Genomic DNA, 18,107 nt, shown 5'->3' on the forward strand with positions numbered 1-18,107 from the left:
TGTCAGCGTGAGTAGGTGAGCTTGTCCATACGGAAAAGCCGTGAGGATGGGCGCTGCTCACCCTCCCAGGCCAGCACGTGCCCATGTGTGCTCGAGCACACCTCCAGTCAGCAGAACATTTGGAGAAAAATGTTCTGAACAGGGACAGACTGTTTAATCAAAGCCCTAGTAACATATATACATTTGCGGATTAAAGGGCTTTTCATCATTTTTAACTGAAAGCATGGGTAGATATGTTTTGATTTCTTTTTATGAAAACACTCTGAGGAGTTCAGAGGATGTATTTAAGTTAAAAATAGTGTTTTTAATTGCAAGTCAAAAGGCAGCGTGCTTACCTCACAGCTTGAATGGAGCCCATCCAAAAACACACAGCAAGAAAAAAGGCGCGGGAGCAGATTCTCGTCTGGTGTAAATCAGCGCGGCGTTGCTGGCTTGGTCCCGCCGAGGGTCTGCTCTCACTTATCCACTCCTCCCAGCCCCTCCACCCCTGCCACCGCCCCCGTCCCCATCCCCATCCCCATCCTGTCCCCATCCCGTCCCCGTCCCCGTCCAGCAGCTCGGCGGTGCTGGCAGGGGTCAGAGCCCCGCAGCCGGCGCAGGTGGGGCGGCAGCACTCGCCTTTGACCCAAAGCTGCTAAGATCCTCGGGCGGCTGGCGTTAGCGGCTTCCCGTGTGCTCGGAATCCAGCACAGGCTGGAAACTTCAATAAAAAGTGCTTTATTGATTCTAATTAAATCTTTTTTCTTTCCTTTTTTTTTACTTTTTTTTTTTTTTTTTGAAATGGATAGCAGACACCGATCCTAGTTAACTTTAATTTAGGACTGACATTTACATGCTGTCTAAGAAGTGGGAATTCAGAGTGGACAATTCATTTTAATTTTGGTGAAAAATATCATTTAAATGTCAGAAAACTGCATATTTAACATTTGCAGTAATTAAGTGACTTTAATTTAATAATAAATCTCTCTTGTCTCTATTTATACTCACTCCTCTGTCCTGTCCCAGCACTTTCTGTAGTGATTGAACTACTACTAATTACTTATTTTCAAGTGTAAATATCTTTTAATACTTTCTTCTAGCCAGGTAGCACGTTTACTATTTAGTTGATAATAACTTTTTGTAATGAAATCCTTGGTTCAGGGACTTCTTTCCTCCGACAAGCTCCTGCGTCTGTCCTGCAGCAGAAACAAGTCTAGACGAACCAGGCTGCATCTGGTCTGGGTGTAAATTCCTCCTAACCACCATCTGGAACGGTTTTCGTGTAAACACAAAGAAAACTCTACAGTCCCCCCCCTCCACCCTTAGACATCCTCAGACCATTGCTAAAATTCACTTTTTCCATTTTCCCCCTTGGTAGCGCTGGGTTTTACAAGGCAGGCAACGTAAATGCAGAGCCTCAATGTTAAATTTTCAGATCAAAGATGAGGATCCACGGGCTCTCAGCATTCTGTACCGAGGCCTGGTAGTCGGTAACACTTTCCCTCTCCCTCCCCTTCCAGGTTTCTCCTCTAGTTTCTGTTCAAAGTTCAGGAGAGAAACATTATTTCCATAAAAATCTCTCCTTTAGTGCAAACATCCCTTAGGGGCTTATTCTGCATGAGGAGCTAAACCTTTAAAATTTAATTTGGAAGAATAAATGTTCATGCTAAAATGTTCAAAAAGTCAGTCTTGCTATCTTCTGATGCGAAATTAGCTAATGTGTGTGAAAAAATTAAATATATTTCTGCATCGTGACGGGACTCCAAAGAGGAGTGAGCAGTTCTGGGGAGAAATAGCGAGGGAAAGGGAAATTCTGCAAACAATTCTCTTTTTGCTCCCTGGCAGCAGTTGGTGCACCTCGCTGTGCTGTGCCAACCCTGCCTGTGGGACCAGCTATTCCTTGGGATGAAAGTCCCTGCAAGCACTCGGGGCAGCCCATGAGGCCACCCGAACCCACCATGCCCACCTTTGCTGGTGCTATGCACTGCCCTTCCCTTGTCCTTACAAAATGCACCGGTAGCAAGCGCCTGAGGTTGTTCTCTCCGCAGGATACCCTTCACCTCGGCTCGGCTCTCCTGCATCCATACATCTTACGGGGCTGCGATGTCCGGCTTCAAGCTGCCGCTGCGCCTCTTTGCTGACTGCTCAGGATTTTGCTCCATATGTTATAGCTAGAAGTGTACACGTGTCAAACCCCTTTTTGAGCAGAGTTAGCTTAATGATACCTATTATTTAGGACCTGTAAATCAGTTTAATATTCTAATTAAGCCGTTCAGTACCTTCAGACACACGGCGTACTGGAGTCCTCGGGACCATATGGATATGCAGGGGGCTCAGCGCGGCACGCAGGGACTCGGCCATATGACTCCCGTTAATAAACAGGAGGTGCAGGAAACCCACCTCTGCTCCCGTGGCCTGACACCCTGCACACCCACCAAAAGCAGGAACCTGGGAGATTCGAGCACCTGATCACGACAGCGATGTTGTGATGTGATGTGATGTGATGTGATGTGATGTCCCACCATGTCCACGTGAGGGTGGCTACCAGCAGAGCTGGCCCCGGGGAGAGGGATGGGGACATGGGGACCCAGGGACACGGAAGGGCTGGGTTGTGCTCTCTGCAGGGTTGCATCCCATCAGTGTCCCCTACACTCACGGCCACGTGCATCACAAGCTGCAAAACCTTCCAGCATCCCACCGCCCACCCGTGCACATGCCTCAGCCCGACAGGCTCACTGCAGAGATGTTGTTCTCATGCATGCATACTATTATTTATGAGTTAAAAATTAATCCTGATTAATATTGCAAAGACCAGAATCCAGCAGGAAGGTGCTTTATTATAGGATGTGCCCAGTCACACACCTCCGAGGCTGGACTCATTCAAAGAAATCTTGAGCTCCACAACAGATGTTCCTAAATGTTGGGATTTATTTTTTATGAAGGTTTTACAAGAATCAATTCCAGTTTATAAGGCTTTTTTTTTTTTTTTTTTTTTTTTTTTTTTGTCTGTCCTGAGGACAGAAGAAGATTTGGAGAGCACTTTCTTTCTTCTGTTCTGGTTGAAGTTTTACTTACGGCTTTTAAAACTCCCCAGTTTGATGTGAGCTGCAGCCTTACAGACAGAGCAGCTATCGCATTTCACAAATCACTGCTCTTGTACCACGTTACATGTGAAATACTGGAGCTGCTGGGCTGCGGGGTGATAGATTTACTGGGCACACAACGCAGAAAGAAGAATTAGCTCCACAAGCGGCAGTAAACATTTTTTAATATTTTTTTTAGGTGAAAAGGGGCCGCTGCCAGAGCTGATCACCTGAGGCATGGGAGCAAGCTGGGCTCAGCCGGGGCCGGTCCCCAAGCCCCCTTCCCCAAACACACATGCACCAAGGGTCAAAAACTAAATTCAGCCATTTCTGAGAAGGAGGCTATGGAAAAATGCATTCTTCCTATTTTAATATACTCTGTCAGGCTTTTCTTTCAGAATAATGTTATATCAGACAGCTTGGGCCCACCTATAGCATCCTGTGCAGCATAAACACTCGCCTTGGTCTCTGTTATACCAGCATGTGTATATATTTATAGAGAGAGAAAGCAAATATCATTTACAAGCAAAGGTCTCAGACGAGATATTTGTTGAACAATCTTCCTGAGGTGACTAGAAATTGATTTTTCTAGTAATGTCAAAGTCTGTTGACAGAACAAGATAAAAGGAAAAAATATTTATTATGAAAACATTCCCAGAGCTAAGCCCTGCCCCAAGCTGTCCCCACGCACGGGGGATGCTCAGGGCAGGCGACAACTGGACAGACACCAGGGCACTGCCCTGGCACTTGGGGTAGGAAGCACCCAAAATCCCAATAATCTTCCCCAGCTCCTCGAGCACTGGTCACACACCACAGCCCCCCGGGTGTGCCTGCGCAGCCCCTGCACCACGGGATGGGGTCTTCGCTCTCAGCGTTCAGCCCTTGATCAAGTTCCCAGGCATTTTGTATTACACTTGATTTAGCTTTGCTAGACTAAGCACATTATTAATTGGTTCTCTTTTTATTTACAATACTATTGCTTGAAATATATACTACACTCGGTAATTGAATTTTTGGAATACAGTAATTAAAAAAGTCAAAAGAGCAATAAACAGAAGCGTTAGTAAATAATTGCATCTGAGAATGAGCATAAATCATCCAGATTAAATGATTTTATATCATATTTGAACTCTTTAATTTTAATTTATGGTTTCCAGACAATTTACAACCACTGCTGACTTTGTTTTCCTCTGTCTGCCTTGTAGCCTTAGCGCTGATAAAAAGGGTTTCAAGAATTCTTAGACTTTTTTATGCCATTTTCCCATGTTTTTTTTTTTTTTTTTTAAACTCTCCAGGTGCAATATGTGTTCAGACACCGGGGTCAGCATAAGAGAAATAAAGGGGGACTAGGGATGGCCCCGGGCGAGGGCTGGCCGGAGCAGTTTGGAGATGGGAGCAGGGCTGGGGCTGGGCAGGGGCAGCACCCATAGCCCTGTCCCAGGCTGCTTGCAGAGCCCGGCATCCCTCCAGCAGGGAGGGGAAGGACTCATCCCAGCATGTTTCAGACCAAGGATTCCCAAACAGGTTGTCCCATAGCGAATGGTGCTGCTTGTGCCATGCCAGGTCAGAGAGGTAGGCAGAGGCCACTGCCCCCCAGATCAGAGGCTGCGGCAGAGCGGGGTGGGCTTATGAGGTATTTCACTGGTCATTTTCTCCTTGAAATCATATAGTATGTGGCTTTTGTGGCCTTAATTTCACTGAAAATTCCTGCGAGTCAGACTAACAGAAAAGAGCTCAGTATTAGAAGGAAATTCATGGGCTGCTAAAGCTACTTCTGTTTGAAGTTTGTTTACTTTTTTTGCAGGGAGCTGAACTTTATTCATTGCCACTTTTGAAATGTGCCATCTTTCTGGATTACACTTGATAAGCACTTGCTGAGGATATAAGCTATCAGTTTTGTAGTTTTGATCTCCCAGAATTCAATTTTTTCTGGCTTAAGATCAAAAGATGACAAATATCTTGAAAGAAGACAGAAGCTTTATTGTTGCTATTTGAGGATATCAGCATGTCAAAAGTAGAGACGGGTTGTAAACTATCCTGTTATTTGGGACAAGTATTTCCAACCTACACATTAACTCGGGCTTGATAATTTTGCACATCTTTATTGGGAATAAAAGATGTTCTGCCGTGCTGCTGGTGGCGTCCACTCGCGGAAATCTGACAGGCGGTGCGGTGACTCTTCTTGAGGCATTTGAAAATGTCACTGGGGAAGTGCTGCTGCCAGAGGCAGATTTTAACTGGCACTGGGAGGAATCGGCGTATCTCAAAGCATCTTTTGGGGAAAAAAATAAAAGGAAAGAAATGAAAGAAAGAAAAGACTTGTAATGCTGGCATCCAGGAAAAAAACCTTCTACAGGGAAGGAAGGATTCAAATTATTAGAAAATGCTGGATGAGGTGGGAAGTTATCCTGGTCGGGTCCCCCTTCTCCCCGGGGGAAGAACGGAGTTGCTGGGGATGGGTCAGCCAGGCTCCATCTCCCAGGGAAAAAACAGACCACAGGCACCAAAGTCATGGAAAACAACGGCCAAAACACGGGGTCAGGAAGGAGAGAAGAGAGCATCACCCTGCAGACCTGCCACCCCGTGGCTGGGCGCTGCGGGCAGGAGCCACTGCGCTGCTGCGTCCCCCTGATAACGGCAGTGCCACCCGCGACAGCAGTGCTTCCAGCCACCACCGCATTAATTGTTCTGCGGCATTAATTATTAATTTTCTTCATAGCAACCTGGTACCTGGGGAATCACCTGCTTTTCTGGCTGCCATACAGCGGGAAGCTAACTTGCCTCCGAGAGCTCGCAGCCCCTCTCCGCCCCTCGATTCCTCTGCTGCAGGCAGCCCTGAAATAACGCTGCCCAGCACCATCCTGCCCGGCACCGTTCTGGGTACGGCTGGGCCTCCAGGCTCTGTCCCACAGAGGAACAGGGCGAGATAAAGCTCCTGAACAACTGCTTTTCTCTAAGTGCCTGTGTGCATTTGAGAGACTGCTTAACACATCACTGGCTTCTAAAGAGCCCAGCCTGTCTGGATGCATTTGTATTTCTGGAGAAGCACAGAGGAGGAGAATAGCTTGGTGCAGCTGCAGACTCACGTCTGGTGGGTGGGAGCGGAGGCAGGGAAGGATTTGTGACCTGTGCACCTCGGGCAGGGGCAGGGGCGCAGCGCTCCATCCGCAGCCCCCTCCAGGCTGCATCGTTATCTGCGGGCACCTGCTCTTTGCAGGATTGGGTCTCTAAGCCCTTGCCAATATTACTTGTGTCGGATTTTTTATCTGTGGCCATCAGAAAGGTCTTTTGGACTCCTAAGCTTGTGTCAAATTACTCTTTCATGACACATTCCATGGTTTTCATAATATGCTTTAGCACCTGGTGGAGCAGTGGCTGTTTGCAGTGGTTGTGCCTTTTGAGGCAAGGTTTGAATCACAGCTAGGTATTTATAAAGAAAAAAGCGGTGTGGTGCATCAACAACAAAAAAAAAAAAAAAAAAAAAAGAGAAAGATGTGGACTAAGTATGTCTTTAGATCTGCTCTCACCAGAGAAGAGACATTGTCATATTACCGTGCTGTTGGATTAAACGGCGATGCTAATTAAAGATGTATCAAATTACCAAAAGGTAATTCAATTTTTTAGCCCACAAGACAGTGGCAAAATACATGCTGCAGTACCATATCAGTTGGCATACATTATTTAGAAATGTCTTAGTAATGTAATTTGAATGCAAAAAGGCAACACTTAACTTAGTCTTCACAATATTTCTTCACTTTTTTTTTTTTAAAAAAAAAAGAAATCCCAAACCACAGAAATCATGTTGACTAGATCAACTAGAAAGATTAAAAACCACAACTTTTTCAATACATATTCAACCTTTCCAATCCATATTCTAAGTCTTTATATACCAAAAAAAAAAAAAAAAAAAGAAAAAAAAAAAAGAAAAAAGGCACAAAATAGCCTAAGAATCTGAGCTGAGAAGAAGCTGAGGTGAGTTTCCTGGCTGTGGTTTGGCTTCTATGTTTTCAATCCAGATAAATTACTTTCAAAGCCAAGCGATGACTATCAATTCAGGCCTGTGAAAGACAAAATGTGGACATTAGCTCGTCATTTTCCTCATTAATTCCTATACTTTTGCAATTCTGATGGCTGCAAACCTTTAGCATCAAACCTAGAAATAATTAAAAAAAGAGAGGGAGAATGAACTTGAAAGCGGGGATAAATTCATTTCAGTAAATGACACTGACAAAGAGGTATGAGGCCAAATTCATCCCCGGACAAGCCCCACGGAACGCGGTGTACTGCACCATGAGGGTATTTGGCCGCTCGGGTTTCAAAGCAGTGGATGTGGGGTTTTCGTCTAGGCGATTTCCCAGGAGCCCTGCGGTGGTGGGACTTTTCCCCCTGTGAAAATGGTGCAACTGGGATCAGCAGGAGGGGACGTGGGGAGCTCGAAGGCTGTGTCCAAGAGCTGAGGTGCTCGCTGTTTGCCAGGGGCTTGCACGCCCTCGCTGTGGCCGCCCCCACACATCACCCTGGGACGGGGTCTGTCCGGGTGTCTGTCCGTCTGTCCCGCCGCCCGTGCAGGTGGGGAGGCTGTCAGGGACCCTGCCGGCTCCGGGCTGCTGAGATGCTGCCAGCGTTTACACAAAGGCGGCTTTTGCACTGGATGTGTGCAACACAGGGCACTCTGAAAAGCAAAAAAAAAAAGAAAATCGCGCCTATTGTTTTGAGTGCGATTAAAATTTCATTGTTATGAGAATTTATTGGAGAAAGATGGTGTCGGGCTCCTGTAAAAGCTGGCAGCAACCGGAGAGCCGATAGAGATGGGGCTGCAGCAGCCACTTCAAACCCTGGGAAATCTGGGCTGTGGGAATGAGCAATATTTTGCTAGCCCCACTTGAAGCATGCCCCACACCACGCAGCACCGACACCCACCGTGCTGGGGCTGCAGCCACATGGATCCTGCAGCCTGGTTCACCCCGCTCTGCCGCCTGCGGGTGGGCAGCAGGACCACCACCACCTGGGGAAGGTCCCTGTGCCTGGGGAGCAGGAGCAGGAGGAGGAGGAGGAAGAGCTCCTGCTGCCACCTGCACTGTGGTGGGACAAAGCAGCTCATCAGCACAGCCAGTGTGGCCAGACAGGACCACAAGGACAGAGAGGGGAAATTCCCCAGCACCCTGCTAGCCCACATGCTGAGCATTTTGTCCTACCGAGCCGTCTGGTGCAGTGACTTCATGGCACAAAGTCACGGAAGGCCACAGTGACATTGAAGATGAGGATGACCATGCTTTGGTTAACGTGAGCATTTTCTCCACAGTGGAGATATACAATGGAGAGTGGTAAAGTACTAGTCCAGAAATAGGGCCGAAGGCCCATATTAAGGCAGTTTTAAAATGTAAGAAGGAAACAAAGGCTGGGACAGCATCCCCTCCCTAGAGGAGTGAGGAAGCATGTCCTCTTGCTGCAGCAAAATGTTTGAGTGCTTTCCTTCTGTTTTTCTTCTATTTCTACCTTCCTGTTACCAGATTGGTCCCATTCTCCATTTCACTGTTATTATTTCAGGAAGGCAGGATTTATTGACTTCACGTGTCACCAAAGCAAGGACCACAAATAAAACAAAGCAGAGGCTGAGAGAAATGAACCCCCCTGGGTCGTGTGCTGCAGGCAGGTGAGGCTGGCAGCACTGAAAAATGCAGCGGCATTTGGGAATCCTAAAGGTGGAGGCGGGGATGGATCGAAACTCTTCTCTCCTGAATTTCCCACCTCCCAGAGCAGACTCTCCTGACAGCCCAGCGCGGGAAGCGCTCCCCCAGCCTCACGCTGCCTTAGGCTTCTCCCATTTTCCGGAGCCTCCGAGCTGTTGGAAGCGGCTGCAGGTGCGAGGCTGCCAGCTCCGGGTGCAGCCTGCGATCCTTCTGCGCGAGACCCATTGGGTTTAATGGCTCAGATGCAAGAACAAGCTGATGCACTCTGCTTTTGAGCTTGGCATTGTGATACGCCTGACAGTTACATATGAATATTAGCCATCTGCAGGATATGAAGACACAGCTATGGCTTCTCTCTTTCTCTATCTCTTTTTCTTCTTTTCTTATTTTTTTTTTTCTTTCTGATTTATATTTCTTTCTTTCCTTTTCTTTATTTTTTTGTTTCATATTTGGTGAATCAAATAATTGCTGAACCATGTTTACCAGTGATCTCTTTGGTCTTTGACTTAGATGAACATCTCTGAGCCCTGTTTGGAAAATTCTACTGAGAGTAAGACAATAACATTAAAAATAAATAAATAAATAAATAAATAAGAGGAAAAAGAGAAAACTGTGTAAGAGCTATGTTGAGAGAAATGTGCTGCAGATAACGGCAGTTCTGATATAAAGCATTTATCCGAGCTTTGGATTAGCCAGTACTTGAATGGGAGCTTGGCTCTCGTGTTGAAACAAAGGTCATTTATCTGGATACTTGGGATGACTAAATATATACGCCTAACTCGCAAGGCATTAATCATGAGCTTTTTAGGTTACCAAAATTAATTGTGTCTGTGCAGATGAAACTCCCCGCACCTACAGATGCCCACAGCCCCCTCCCTGTGGCTCTGCCTGGAAGGAGGCTGGCAGAGACTTCGGGCCGGGCCGGCACGCAGTCCCATGGCGCTGCCAAGGGCAGGGGGCCTGTGAGGGAGCAGTGCCTGGCCCTGGGCTGCCATCACCAAAAGGCAGTCGGGTTCCAGCAGCCCGTCGGGCCGTGGCAGCCCCCCAGGCCCCTGCAGCCCCTCAGGCCCTGCCATGGTGGCCAGCAGCTCCCAGGGCTCCCCCGGCCGAGCGGCCCCGGCCGGCTTGCAGCGATGGCAGAGAAAAGAGTGTAATTGAGTTCAAGAGCACAATTAAGAAATCGCTTACTTGGGCTTTGTGCGATTTTGCCACAAATCATTTTAGCATGATGGGATGTGTATGCTGTGCCTTGAAAACATATGCTGGGGCATACTGGCATGTGGAGAAATTTAATCCAGTGCATTGATGTGCATCTAAATATGGGAATAGAAAACATCTTGATTGCCCATAGAAGGAATAACCTTCTCTGGGCAAAAACCATGCTCAAAGGGAATGTTTCTCCCTGTAATTCCTTTGCCTTTGTGAGGATATATATAGAGAGAAGGAGGAAAATGGCTTTGGCTTATGTCCCCCGTATCACAAATACACAAGGAATTTGGGGGAATTCTTGGGACTCTTGCAATACCCATGCGAAACCCACCTCAGCCAACTAAGCACCTGGGGCAGCTGCTCAAGGAAGTAAAAGGCTTTGCCTAAATGAAGCACAAGAGCGCAGAGCTGCCCCAGCAGCATGCAGCCCCCAGGGAACCACCCCAAAGGTGGGGTGGCACAGCCACCGGCTTCGATTCCAGCTAACCTTACCGGGATTTTTATCCCATGTGCAGCAGAGAGGTGAAATTAAACAAAAACAGCAGATCACATTGATGTAGCTCTTTTTGTGTGTGGCTGTGGTATTGATTGCTTTACTTTTAGCTGTCTTCCCACAGAGAACAAGTGGTCAGTGCTGCTGCGGGCCGGCCGACAGCTCCCATCCATGCTTCTCAGATGCTTTTCAGGCTCTTCAGCTGCACTTATGAAACTCATCATCACTCAGCCATAACTCGTACTGCCCACTGAGGCGAAAAACCCCATGCAGGCCCACGTTGCACATGCGGTGGGTACCCACAGCGTGTCCTGCGCAGCTGGGGTCAGCACAGCACTGCACGTTGCTGCGAGGGCAGCAGGGACATTCAGCTCCTCCTAAAGCACGGGAAAAAATGCAAGCCCCCATGGCTCCCCCCTGCCGCAGCCCAGCTCACCCGGGTGGGCTGACCCTGGCGCAAGAAGCCGGGTGAGACCAGGTGGGAGCGGGCAGGAGAGGCAGGAAGAACGCAGAGACACGCAGGGGCCTTTTTGTGAAAGATGATTCACGACAAAGAGCTGACTCACAGCGGAAACACACTGCATGTATTGAGCTGAGCTTGCGGCACAAATAAGAGCCCTTACCGGAGCAGGCACCACTGGGAACAGCCGTTCTTGTGCCAGCACTCTCTGCAGTGACCTGGATGCTCCCAGGAGAGGGTTCACACTGCTGCGAGAGGGGACAGGGAGCCGACAGCCTGCTTCTGCCAGGCTTGAAACTCTAGCAACGTGCTGGCTGGAAGAGTTTCGAGCTGGAAAGCGGTCATAAGAGTGGGTGCAAGGAAGCGCAAGGAGCAGCACCGCCGGAGCAGTGCCGCTGGGGAGCGGGGCACGGGGCGGCAGGGGCCCAGCTCCTGCAGGGGACAAGTGGCCGTGACAATGAAGTGTGTGTGCCCTGCCTCGGGCTGCGGGAGGGGGCTCCCCGGTAACTTTGCAACTTCGTGATTAACAAAGGTTGCGCTTAAGATTCCTGTGTCTACTGCTTAATAACACCCAAATTAGTCTCGATGGAATTAGCTGTAATTAAGGACATTGTGAAATATGGTGGGGGCAAACAGAATTACACTGTATTACTTTATTAATAATATTCTTTAACTACACTGTAAATTGCTATTAGGCCTGCATATTACTGCCTGGATATGGAAATAGTCTTTTGCTATGCTAATCTAACACAATTTTCTTTTAAATGTAAACAAATTATACTCTATTAATATGCTGTTCTACTTGCATAGTTAATTATTGTAACAGTAAGGAATAAAATTGTTCTGCTTTCTCTGTTTCTGATGGAAAAAGGGCTACATAAATAGTTTAATGGGGAACTAATTATGCAAAAAATTTAGATGCCTAAAATGTGTTTGTAATTGCATTAAAATGGTCTTCTGTTCAAATATTGGAAAGCCTGCTAATTGGAGGCTAGCTGGAAATTTAAATATTGTGAATCAATGATTTTAATACAGTACATGTTTGGTTGTGTTTCTGTTCATATTTGTCTTTGGAAATGAAGGGAACGTTCGGCGGTGTTTAACAAGAGGAGCTCTGGGTTTCATACCAACGAGGCTGGCGAGCGCAGGGCACGCAGCCTGAGCACGTCCCTCGTCCCTGCACAGGGCAGCGACCGCGGGTGGCGATGGGCACCCGGCCACCAGCACCGTGGGGACACCGAAACGTGAGGGGCCCCTCAGCCCCACCGCTCCCGGCAGCGCCCCGGGGCTCGGCGGCTGCTCCCGGGCGCAGCGATTGGAGTGGAAGCAGGGGAACAGCTTGTGGTACAAAGACAAGGGTGGATTTCCAAATGGCTAATCTCCAGCCACCCACACAAGTTTTGTCTCTCTTTAGCACCTTTCCCTGTTGCTAAGTCTCGCATCCAAAAAACGAAGAGGAGACACTTCCAAATTATGCAGCAATATTGTGTCGAGCCGCCGAAAAACAGGCGCCGAGGAGATCTCGAGGAGCGTGGCAAAATCGTCAGCAGCCCAGGCCTGCCGGGCCAACCTGGGCACCCCGGTGCTCCGTGGGCAGGCCAGAGGCCTTGGGGAACCTCTGAGGAAAGCAGACCTGGAACAGGGCTCAGCAGGGACATGCGGTGATGATGCCAAAACAGCGGTTGTTTTCCGAGCTGTCGTAGACTGAGGAAGCACAGCAGGGGGGAGAGGGAACGGTGATGCCCCCCCTGCAGCCCTCATCCTCCCAGCGGACAGGAGGTGCTGGTGTTTGTGCCGTGGAAGGTAAAGGTTGCAGGAACACAAACCTCCTGGCCACAGACGAGGCAAATTCCTCGCAGCTTCGCCCAGCTTCCAGAGAGCTGGGCTGCGAAAGAGGCCGCGGAAAGGCGAGCTTATTCCCCACGTGCTAAGCCCTCCGTTTGGCTCTCGGGACGTGGTGCATGAAATAGAAAGACTTCACTTTGTTTGACGGTATTTGACGTGACCGCCCTGTGCCGCGCTATTTCGGTGCTGAGATGACAACGGGAAGAAAAACCCTCAAAATATACCTGAGGTAGAGGACAGCCCTTGAAGTGAGAACACCTGACAAATTAGATCGGTCCATGAGTTATCACTTCAATTTTCATAGTAAATACCCTATCAAACAGAATTTCTTTAGCCTGCTTGTAAGAAGCTGAAGAAATCATTTGCTACGGGGAGGAAAAAAAGAATAAAAAAAGACATGTCATATCCCAGCTATCCTGCCAAAATCCCCAAACAGCTTCCTTGCTGTTTAAGAGAAGAGCGTTTTAAATATCTTTGCAGAGTCTTGTCTGTTTGTCTGACAGATGTCTGCAATGTACTGGGAACTGCATTCATGCTTAGAATGTAAATAAGATTATAGGTCTTTAAATATTCCCATTACAATGTATTTACCTAGATGCTGATGAAAATAAATAGGAAGCATTTCTGGTGTGTTGTTTTTTTTTTTTTTTCCCTGGCAGGTTTTTTCTCTGCATCCCACAAACAGGCTTAGCATTTTTTGCCTTGTCAGTTAAATGCTCAGGTTTCCACTCTAATCTGGAGGCTAGTCCAAAGCGCACATCTGTTAAACTAAAGGGCTAAAAATACAAATTGCTCATTTGGAAGCGCCACCGATAGCCTTTTTTCTTCAGGCCATATAACAAAAGACCGAACAACAGGGCTTATCCAGGGCCTGCTCTGCTCACCTGGGAGCCGGGGCAATCCCCAGGAGCAAGGGGCAAACTCCCGTGACAGCGGGCACACGGCAAATGCTCGGAGAACAGCGGTGCCGCGGGTGGCAGCTCAGCACCCGCAGCCGTACCCAAGGACGCGGTACCTGGCTCTGTCCCCAGCCCGCAAGCCGCCTCGCTGGGGCCTGTCCCCTTGTTGGGGCTGAAATGCAGAAATTAATTCAACAAAATCGGCATTCCTAACACAAAGCCTTACTTCAGAGCCCTGCGCCAGACACCACGGCCCTGCTGCTTCGCCCTGCCCCTGCCCCCTCTGGGGGCTTCCAACAGGTCGAGTGGTTTCGCTAAGTACCCGGCGATTCGGGGCTTAGATCTCAGATGCCAAGAGTCAACCCGATGTTCTGGCTGAGCAATAAATCCCTTAAAAGCAGCGTTTGAATTTGTAATGGGAATGTTGACAGACCCTCAACCAGAGCAGCGCGAGCTCCACAAAGTCAATCCCGTAATTGATCCTGACTTCTACACGGAGCCACATGTGCGGGGCTTTGTGCGCTGGGCAGCGGTTGTTAATATAGCTGCTTTCACCTGAAACAAATGAGGTCTAATTAGATTAATCTGTAAATCAGTGCTCACCAGTTGTATGATTAATGGGCGCTTTGCATTTCTCAAAGATCAGATGAATGGATTATTTGAAGGGATTTAATAGGAAATAATAGATTTTCTCATCTGTGACAGGGCTAGCGGGGAACCCGCGTCCTCCTCACGAGCCTCCCGAAGGCAGGCAAGGAGAAGTGTAGACGAAGAAATTTGCGGCTCAATCTGTCCTTTTTCTCGACGAGCTGAACTTCTGATTGCGCGGGTGTCAGATGGACACTCTACAGCTGTTACGGAACCATGTGTCAACATTATTTACTAAACTAATGTGATGATAATTATGGCATAAAGTATGGGGAGAAGCACGCGGGCAGAATGGACATACATACTTAATGATTTTATTCTCCTGCATTCAGAGTCAGTGGGAGCCGAGCCTGTCGCTGGAGACATGTTGAAGCAGCAGTGCAAGCTGTCTGTGCAGGATCCAGCGATGACTGTATGCGGCAGCATGCATTCAAAGTAAAAAATTAATTTACAAATGGTTTTCAGGGTTCCCACCAGATGGAAGAGCAATGAAGTCACGAGCGGTTCCTCGCCGCCGCTTAACCCTTGAGCGGACGGGCTGCAGTGGGAGCGGGGCCGGCCGTAAAAAATAATCATCCGAGGCCCCATTCGGAGTTTATTTTTAAAATGGTTACTTTAAAACCGAAACACCTGTACTTTTACTGCTTGCTAAGATGGACTGCAACATCACATGCAGCAGGCAGATGTGTAACCGGAGCCCTCAGAGCTGGTTTGAATTATAAAAACATTGCTTTAAAAGAAAGGGAGGGGGTTTGGGAATGCGTTTTTAAGAAAGGCTTTTATTTCCAGATCAAACCTGCATCATTAAAGGGTTTCTTCACATCACCTTTTGCTCCTGCTGAGCACCGCCTCGCTTTACAGCAAGATCTGTCGGTTCCTTCCCAGGAGCTGGGGAAGGCAGAGGGGACGGGGCCCCGCAGGTTCACGCGGCCGTCGGTCCCTCGATGGCCAGCAAACCTTTATTCCTCCCAACCTACCCCCTGGTCGGGCAGCACCAGCGTGCAGGGCGGGGATCCCCAACCTCTCCCCATCTGCACAGGTGAAAAATGCACTTTTTCAAGAGCGGTTTGGGCAAACCCCCTGCTTCAGAAGGGAGCGCTGCGTGCATGCCGCAGGGATGCAGCCCGTGCCCCTTGCGGCCACCAGGAGCTGTTCAGGGCGTGCTCAGCCTGCTCAGGCCGCTCCCAGGCGCAGCTTTTCTGGGAAGCTGCTCCATCTCCCCATGAATTAAATTCTTCAGGCCGCCTGCGAGAGGTGTGTGTGGGGGGGGGGGGGGTAGAGCTTGGACGGGCTCCCCGCGTTTGCGCAACGCAGTTATAAAACACGCTTTGTGGTCGAGGATGAGGTTCGCATCCCTCCCACTGCTTTTCCACAGGGGGGATATGAAATCTGTGGATGAGCACCAACTTTTATCGGAGGAAGAGCGAGATATCCCTGGAGAGGTCGGCAGCCCTTCCTGCCAGCCCCAGCTCCGCCTTGGAGCCGCTGCACTCTGCGCCCTCCACCCAGCTCCGGGCTGAATAAAGCCCCCTTGCCACCACTCACCCTGATGCCGCTGCCATAAGCTGGGGGTCTGGGGGCTGTGGGGCAGCCCAGGGGTCTGGGGGCAAGCTCTGCCCATGCCCAGACATGGCCAGCATGGGCCAGCTCTGCTCGAGCCCACCCGAAAGCACAGGGAGACCCCCGCTGTTTGTAAAGTTCACTTCGGGCGTCGCTTCTCCGTCTGAAATACGGCATATTCTCACAGCAAAAACACGGGGGTTTGTATCGGTTTACACCAAAATCTAGAGCAGCTTCTGGCGGGGAGGTGTGGAGGTCACAGGGGCCACTTGTCCCCAGCCCTGCTCCCCGGGCTGCCGAGGGCGGGCGCTGTCGCACGCGGCGCGCTGAGAATGTTCGGATTTTTCCTCCCTACAATTTGTCTAGCAATATTGCAAAGACCATAATAGGAAGAAGAATTTCTTTTTCATCCCAGCCCTTTCAATACCTTTTGGGATTATCCCATGGCTCTGCAAAGTGACCTGACCTCCAGTACATGGTGCCCTTTTTTCCTTCTTTCTTTTTCTCCTGCCCCCCCCCCCCTTTTTTTTTTTAATTCTGAGCTCATTTGAAAATTCCAATTTCTATAATAATTTGATGCAGCTGCTAAGATGTTCTTTTGCTTTTGATCACTGTTATTAATGATGTGCTGTAACATATGCAACGCTAGCAATCCCAGCTACTATTTCTTACAAAGATCATTTTGTACTTCCCCCTCGTTCTCCCCCCTTCCTCCCCCCCTTCTCTGATGAAGCTCATATGTTTTAGGAAGTTCATCTCCGAGTTATTAGTCTAAGAATTAGGAAATGTGTGGGCAGCTCCTCTGTGGTATAAAAGAAATTGGAAAAAGAAACCATTCCCCTTTATTCCCCAAAGAAGGATATTGGCTTTATTTTTGGTCCTGAGTTTGCTGCTAAATATTTCATGGTTCATTCCTAATGTCATCCTTTGTAACTTTTACTTGTGTTTTGATAAAGCAGAGCTTTCTACTTTGTTATTTTTTATTTATTTATCTATTTTTAATTTCTTAAATGCTAAAGAGCCAAACTGCCATCTCGGCGATGTAAATGCAAATGCCAGGTGACTCCATGGGAGCCTGGGGACTTGCCCTGGGCTGATAACGCTGCGAGGGAGCTCAGCAATTGAAAAGCAGGGCTCTGGTCGTGCTCCCTCCCGGTGGGAGGGGGCTGAGGGGGGCAAGGGGTGATGCCGTGGGTGCCCCCTGCCCACGGGGAGCCCCCCCAGTCTCCTGGTACAGTGCCCACCTGGCCCTTCTTGGAGCCTGCAAGTGTGGCGAGAGATGCTCCGTGTTCGCTCTCTGCGTGGGAAAGGAATTTGCTCGGGGTACGCTCAGGACGGCTTTTGTCTGTGTGTGTGTGCGTGTGCCCGCACTGACGGGTCACATCTACTGGCAAGAGCACGGCTGGAAAGAAGGAAATTCGTAATGAGGAATTTCTCACACCAGAAAGCCACACTGGAGGTGCCCCCACCCCAGGAGACGGGAGGCGTGGGGCAGCCTGGGGCTGGATCGGGCACTGCACCCTGCTGGAGCTGCTCCCTCGGGGCTGGCAGAGGTGCCCAGGGGGATGGGGGCAGGAGGGGCAGTTCTGGGTGCCCTCCACCCCACATCCTCCAGTGCCAGCCCTGCTCTGGGGCAGCAGAGAGAGCTGCTGCCCTTCTCATCCTGGGTTCCCATCCCTGTGCTGCAGTGCCAGGCACGGTGGGGACCCCGAGGGGAAACCCAGCTCTCGGTGGCCCCCTTGGATGTGTCACACACTCAAGAGCCCTGCGCCAGCCTCTTAGGGGGGCTTTTCTGCCAGCACATGCATGCACAAGCATGCACACGCACGTGCTTATGTACACACACGCACATGTGCACACATGCATGCACACGCACATGCATGGACAATGTGTGCACACGCACATATGCATGCACATGTGCACAAACGCACACACACATGCACAAATGCACACACCTGCACACACTCAAACATGCACAGCCCCCAGGGACAAGCAGGAGCACAGCGGGGACACGGGGGTGCCAGGCGCGTGCCAGCCCAGCGCCCCGGTGCACGCAGGGGGCCGGCAGCTCCGCGGGGCTGCTGGCAGGAGCCGAGCAGCGTGGCTTGCGGCGGCGATGCCCGTGCAAGGCAGCGCTTCAGGTTAATGAGAGAGCAGGGGGAAAGGCAGGCTGCTGTGCCCTGAGCCCGCAGTGCAAAAGGAGTGCCCTGCTCTGAGGCTGCTGCTGCTAAAATGGAGCAA

At 49.5% G+C, this 18,107-nt stretch overlaps 1 long non-coding RNA gene across 1 annotated transcript; it reads right to left on the bottom strand.

Moving 5' to 3' along the window:
- Positions 1-4,793: 4,793 nt before the first annotated feature.
- Positions 4,794-14,805, bottom strand: LOC118156649. The gene is made up of 2 exons (XR_004746363.1): positions 14,612-14,805; positions 4,794-5,334 (listed from the first exon to the last, which is right to left on the bottom strand). It is a non-coding gene; the product is annotated as an uncharacterized LOC118156649 (long non-coding RNA).
- Positions 14,806-18,107: the final 3,302 nt, after the last annotated feature.

Source organism: Oxyura jamaicensis, chromosome Z, assembly GCF_011077185.1.
Source record: "Oxyura jamaicensis isolate SHBP4307 breed ruddy duck chromosome Z, BPBGC_Ojam_1.0, whole genome shotgun sequence".
NCBI lineage: Eukaryota > Metazoa > Chordata > Aves > Anseriformes > Anatidae > Oxyura > Oxyura jamaicensis.